The sequence below is a fragment of the Triticum dicoccoides genome, chromosome 2A (assembly GCF_002162155.2).
Source record: "Triticum dicoccoides isolate Atlit2015 ecotype Zavitan chromosome 2A, WEW_v2.0, whole genome shotgun sequence".
Lineage (NCBI taxonomy): Eukaryota > Viridiplantae > Streptophyta > Magnoliopsida > Poales > Poaceae > Triticum > Triticum dicoccoides.
Genome location: NC_041382.1, coordinates 289,615,355 through 289,621,707, shown reverse-complemented (window position 1 = coordinate 289,621,707; position 6,353 = coordinate 289,615,355).

Below are 6,353 nucleotides of genomic sequence, written 5' to 3'. Positions count from 1 at the left end.
GAATGTTCATCGGTAGTGGAACTTGGTGGGCTCGATGGTCGTCGTGGTACTTGACGTAATCCACGCAAACGGTGCTTGTCCAAGCATCGGTCTTGACGAAGGTGTACTTGACGAGTTACCCGAACACGTTAGTACTCGGACTTGGGCTTTGTGTCCGGAGAGGGTGTTGGCCTTGGCAGTGATCCAAAGAAAAAAACATGATGCGGTCGAAAGGCATGGTTCTACTGCCCGCAAGGAACAAATGATGGATGCGGTTGCCGCTAATGCGACCAAGCAAAACAGCGAACATGGCCAAAGTGGCCATGGCTATGGGCTGACATGGCCGGCGGGAGCAGCCGCAAGCTTGGCGGGGCCTAGGCGCCGACGAGGAGGCACAGGAGGCAGCAGGCTCTAGCGGGTCGCTTCGGTGACCACCCCGCAGGGTCGTGCGCAGCGGTCGAGCTACTGCTGCTCGACGCAGGGGACTGGCATAGGGGAGGTCGAGGTCGCCGGAAAATAGGGGCTGAGACGCGACCGGGCTTCGGCCGTCGAGGTAGAGGAGGCACTCGGGGTGAAGCAGGTCACAACAGGGGCGAGGTGTGGATGGCGGCGCTCGTGTAGTTGGTCGGAGATGGCAGGAGGCGGCTCAGCAGGGACCTGATGCTGGCAGCACGCTCCAGTGTGGCCGGCATCAGGCCGCGTGGCCCGCGGGCGAGCAGCGAGGGCGAGGAAGCAGCCCTAGGCGCGGGGAAGGGCAGCAAGGCGCCGGGGTGGTCTTCCTGGTGGAGCTCGGCGGCGGCATAGGCATGGGAGGAGCGGGCTGCGGCTTCAACGGCCGGCATGGCAGAGGCAAGGGGAGGGTGAGGATCGAGGAGAGGGTTTCCTCTGGTGGCGCGAGAGGAGGAGAGGGAGACGTGCGAGATCGAGGGAAAGAGAGAAGCGCAAGGGGATCGAGCGTGGTGGCGGCGGGCAGAGGGAGAGATCGAGAGGGAGTGGTTGGGCCTAGGGTTAGGTTAGGTGGGCCTGCGGCTGGGCTTAGCAGATGGGCCGGCGGAGAAGGAAAAGGCCATAGGCCTGGACGGCTGGGCAGGAGGCTGCAGGCTCTCTCTCACTCTCTTCTCTTAACCATTAAGAGAAAAGAAAAAAAATAGATAGAAGAAGAAAAATATAAAGAGAGGGTTAGGGATGGAATTTGTGCATGGGGGTTATATTCCCGGACTCACAAGAGTGTGTATGATCCAAGAAAATATGGAGTGGGCATTTTTTTCAAATTTTAAATTCAAACTCACTTGATTTAAATTCAAATGGCTCGAATAGGAAGTGAAGGTTAGGAAAGTACAAAAATGTTCGGATTTTTGGTGGAGCTCCGGAAAATGGAGAAAGGATATATAGCAAAGTTAGAGGCCAAGAGTTGTGATAACAAAGGCATTGGGATTTCGCAAGTGTGTTATGGTTAATTCCAAAAGAATGGAATATTTATTCTATCTCCCTAATATCGGGAGGATATGTTATAAAGAGAATCACCATGTGAATTCCCTCGGTTTAAATGGACCAAAGATCCATGCAATTTATTTAGTTGAGTTGCAAAAGAAATTAATGATATGATACATGATGACATGATGCAATGCAAAAATAGGCAATGATGAATGCAACAAGCAAAACAAATCACATGACGAAACTCGGAAAACATGGAAGGCGTCTAAAGCTCCGGTCTTGGGGCGTCACAGGTGGCTTGCTCCGCTGGGATCAGGCAAGTTGCCCCGGCAAGGCTCTTGCCGGGGCTGCGGAGGCTGCCTCGGCAAGGATCTTGCCGAGGGATTCCACCTCGCCCTCTTGCTCTCCTGCATTTCTACTCTTGGCGTTGCCTTGGCTGTCTCGTGCTTCGGTTTCTCTCCGGCTTCCCTCCTCTGCCTGCTTAAGTGTGGTCGCGGGTGCAGCTCTGACTTCCCGCGCACAAGTAAAGGGGTCAAAAGGGGGAGCCCCTACTTTTGTACACCGACAAGACAACATTGGTATAGCAAGAGGCTTATTCTTATAGTCGGGAGAGGAGTCATTCAACCCCTTGCTACCTCTTGAGCACTGTGTTGGTTTTCCTTGGAAGAGGAAAGGGTGATGCAGCAAAGTAGCATAAGTATTTCCCTCAGTTTTTGAGAACCAAAGTACCAATCCAGTAGGAGACCACGCTCAAGTCCCTTGCACCTACACACACAAATAAGAACCTTGCTACGAACGCGATAAAGGAGTTGTCAATCCTTTCATGGCACGTGCAAAAGTGAGATCTGATAGAGAAGAGAAGATAATATTTTTGGTATTTTTATGATAAAAACTAAATGTAAAGAAAGCAAAATAAACGTCACAAGAAATAGCTTGTTGACGGGAGATTAATATGATGGAAATAGACCTGGGGGCCATAGGTTTCAGTAGTGGCTTCTCTCAAGATAGCATAAGTATTACGGTGGGTAAACAAATTACTGTCGAGCAACTGATAGAATTGAGCATAGTTATGAGAATATCTAGGTATGATCATGTATATAGGCATCACGTCCGTGATAAGTAGATTGACTCCTGCCTGCGTCTACTACTATTACTCCACACATCGACCGCTATCCAGCATGCATCTAGAGTATTAAGTTCATAAGAACGGAGTAATGCTTTAAGCAAGATGACATGATGTAGATGGATAAACTCATGCAATATGATATAAACCCCGTCTTTTTATCCTCGATGGCAACAATACAATACGTGTCGTTTCCCCTACTATCACTAGGATCGAGCACCGCAAGATTGAACCCAAAGCTAAGCACTTCTCCCATTGCAAGAAAGATCAATCTAGTAGGCCAAACCAAACTAATAATTCGAAGAGACTTGCAAAGATAACCAATCATACATAAAAGAATTCAGAGAAGATACAAATATTGTTCATAGATAATCTTGATCATAAATCCACAATTCATCGGATCTCGACAAACACACCACAAAAGAAGATTACATCCAATAGATCTCCAAGAAAATCGAGGAGAACTTTGTATTGAGATCCAAAGAGAGAGAAGAAGCCGTCTAGCTAATAACTATGGACCCGAAGGTCTGAGGTAAACTACTCACACATCATCGGAGAGGCTATGGTGTTGATGTAGAAGCCCTCCATGATCAATGCCCCCTCCGACGGAGCGCCGGAAAAGGCCCCAAGATGGGATCTCACGGGTACAAAAGGATGCGGCGGTGGAATTAGGTTTTCGTGGTGCTCCTCGATGGTTTGGGGGTACGTAGGTATATATAGGAGGAAGAAGTAGGTCAGTGGAGCCACGAGGGTGGAGGGCGCGCCCCCTGCCTCGTGGCTTCCTCGTTGATTGCTTGACATCAACTCCAAGTCCTCTGGATCACGTTTGTTCCAAAAATCACGCTCCCGAAGGTTTCATTCCATTTGGACTCCGTTTGATATTCTTTTTCGGCGAAACACTGAAATAGACAAAAAAACAGCAATTTGGCTTGGGCCTCCGGTTCATAGGTTAGTCCCAAAAATTATATAAAAGTGTATAAATAAGCCCATTAAACATCCAAAACAGAATATATAATAGCATGGAACAATCAAAAATTATAGATACGTTGGAGATGTTTCACTCCTCGCCCAAGCCAGAGTTATAGTAGACACATTGACTCACCGGCCGTTTCAAGCAGTGAGAGACATCGTAACCCGCCTCATGGAAATGACCCAGCGCAAGGTGGTGCTAATGCTTAAGATTTGGTAGATCAGGGCAGAGCGTGCCGGGAAGCTAAGCTGGCGGCTCAGCAAGGGGCTGATGACCCACAAGTATAGGGGATCGCAATAGTTTTCGAGGTTAGAGTATTCAGCCCAAATTTATTGATTCTTCACAAGGGGATCCAAAGAATATTCTCAAGTATTAGCACCTGAGTTGTAAATTCAACCACACCTGGAAACTTGATATCCACAACAAGGTATTTAGTGGCAAAGTAATATGATAGTAGCGGTAACAGTGGCAAAACTAATGGTAGCAGTTTTGGTTTTATAGTGATTGTAACAGTAGCAATGTAAAAGTAAATAAGCAAAGAATAATATATGAAAATCTCATAGGTAATGGATCAATGATGGATAATTATGTCGGATGCGATTCCTCATGCAATAGTTATAACATAGGGTGACACAGAACTAGCTCCAGTTCATCAATGTAATGTAGGCATGTATTCTGAATATAATCGTACGTGCTTATGGAAAAGAACTTGCATGACATCTTTTGTCCTACCCTCCCGTGGCAGCGGGGTCCTATTGGAAACTAATGGATATTAAGGCCTCCTTTTAATAGAGTATCGGACCAAAGCATTAACACTTAGTGAATACATGAACTCCTCAAACTACGGTCATCATCGGTAAGTATCCTGATTATTGTCACTTCGGGGTTAAGGGATCATAACACATAATAGGTGACTATAGAATTGCAAGATAGGATCAAGAACTCACATATATTCATGAAAACATAATAGGTTCATATCTCAAATCATGGCACTCGGGCCCTAGTGACAAGCATTAAGCATAGCAAAGTCATAGCAACATCAATCTCAGAACATAATGGATAATAGGGATCAAACCCTAACAAAACTAACTCGATTACATGATAAATCTCATCCAACCCATCACCGTCCAGCAAGCCTACGATGGAATTACTCATGCACGGCAGTGAGCATCATGAACTTGGTGATGGAGGAAGGTTGATGATGACGATGGCGATGGATTCCCTCTCCGGAGCCCCGAACGGACTCCAGATCAGCCCTCCCGAGAGAGTTTAGGGCTTGGCGGCAGTTCTGTATCGTAAAACGCAATGAATCCTTCTCTCTGATTTTTTTTCTCCCTAGAAGTGAACATATGGATATGGAGTTGAGGTCCGTGGAGCGTCAGGGGGCCCATGAGTCAGGGGGTGCCCCAGGGGGGTAGGCGCACCCCCTACCCTCGTGGACAGGGTGTGGGCTCCCTGATGTGGATTATTTCGCCAATATTTTTTATATATTCCAAAAATAATATCCGTTGATTTTCAGGTCTTTCGAAGAACTTTTATTTCTGCACAAAAATAACGCCATGGCAATTCTGCTGAAAACAACGCTAGTCCGGGTTAGTTCCATTCAAATCATGCAAGTTAGAGTCCAAAACAAGGGCAAAAGTGTTTGGAAAAGTAGATACATTGGATACATATCAACTCCCACAAGCTTAAAACCTTTTCTTGTCCTCAGGCAATTTAGTTGACAAACTAAAAGTGATAAAGTAAAACATTTACAAACTCTGTTTGCTCTTGTTGTTGTAAATATGTAAAGCCAGCATTCAAGTTTTCAGCAAAGATTATGAACTAACCATATTCACAATAACACTTAGGTCTCATGTTTACTCATATCAATGGCATAATCATCTAGCGAGCAATAATAATAAATGTCGTATGACAACATTTTCTCAAAATAATCATAATATGATATAACAAGATGGTATCTCGCTAGCCCTTTCTGAGACCGCAAAACATAAATGCAGAGCACCTTTAAAGATCAAGGACTGACTGGAAATTGTAATTCATGGTAAAAGAGATCCAATCAAGTCATACTCAATGTAAACTAACAATAATACATGCAAGTGATAGCGGTGCTCTCCAACTGGTGATGTTTAATAAGAGGATGATGACTCAACATGAAAGTAAATAGATAGGCTCTTCATAGAGGGAAGAAGGGATTTGTGGAGGTGCTAGAGCTCAATTTTGAAATAGAGACGAATAATATTTTGAGCGGTATACTTTCATTGTCAACATAACAACCGAGAGATCTCGATATCTTCCATGCTACACACATTATAGGTGATTCCCAAGAAGAATGGTAAAGTTTATACTCCCCCACCACCAACAAGCATCAATCCATGGCTTGCCCAAAACAACGGGTGCCTCCAACTAACAACAATCCTGGGGGAGTTTTGTTTGCAATTATTTTGATTTGGTTTGAGCATGGGACTGGGCATCCTGGTGACCAGCCATTTTCTCATGAGTGACGAGCGGAGTCCACTCCTCTTGAGAGTAACCCGCCTAGCATGGAAGATATAGACAACCCTAGTTGATACATGAGCTATTCAAGCATACAAAACAAATTTTTTTATTTGAAGGTTTAGAATTTGGCACATACAAATTTACTTCGAACGGCAGGTAGATACCGTATATAGGAAGGTATGGTGGACTCATATGGAATAACTTTGGGGTTTATGAAGTTGGATGCACAAGCAGTATTCCCGCTTAGTACAAGTGAAGGCTAGAAAGAGACTGGGAAGCGACAAGCTAGAGAGCGACAACAGTCATGAACATGCATTAAAATTAATCAACACTGAATGCAAGCATGAG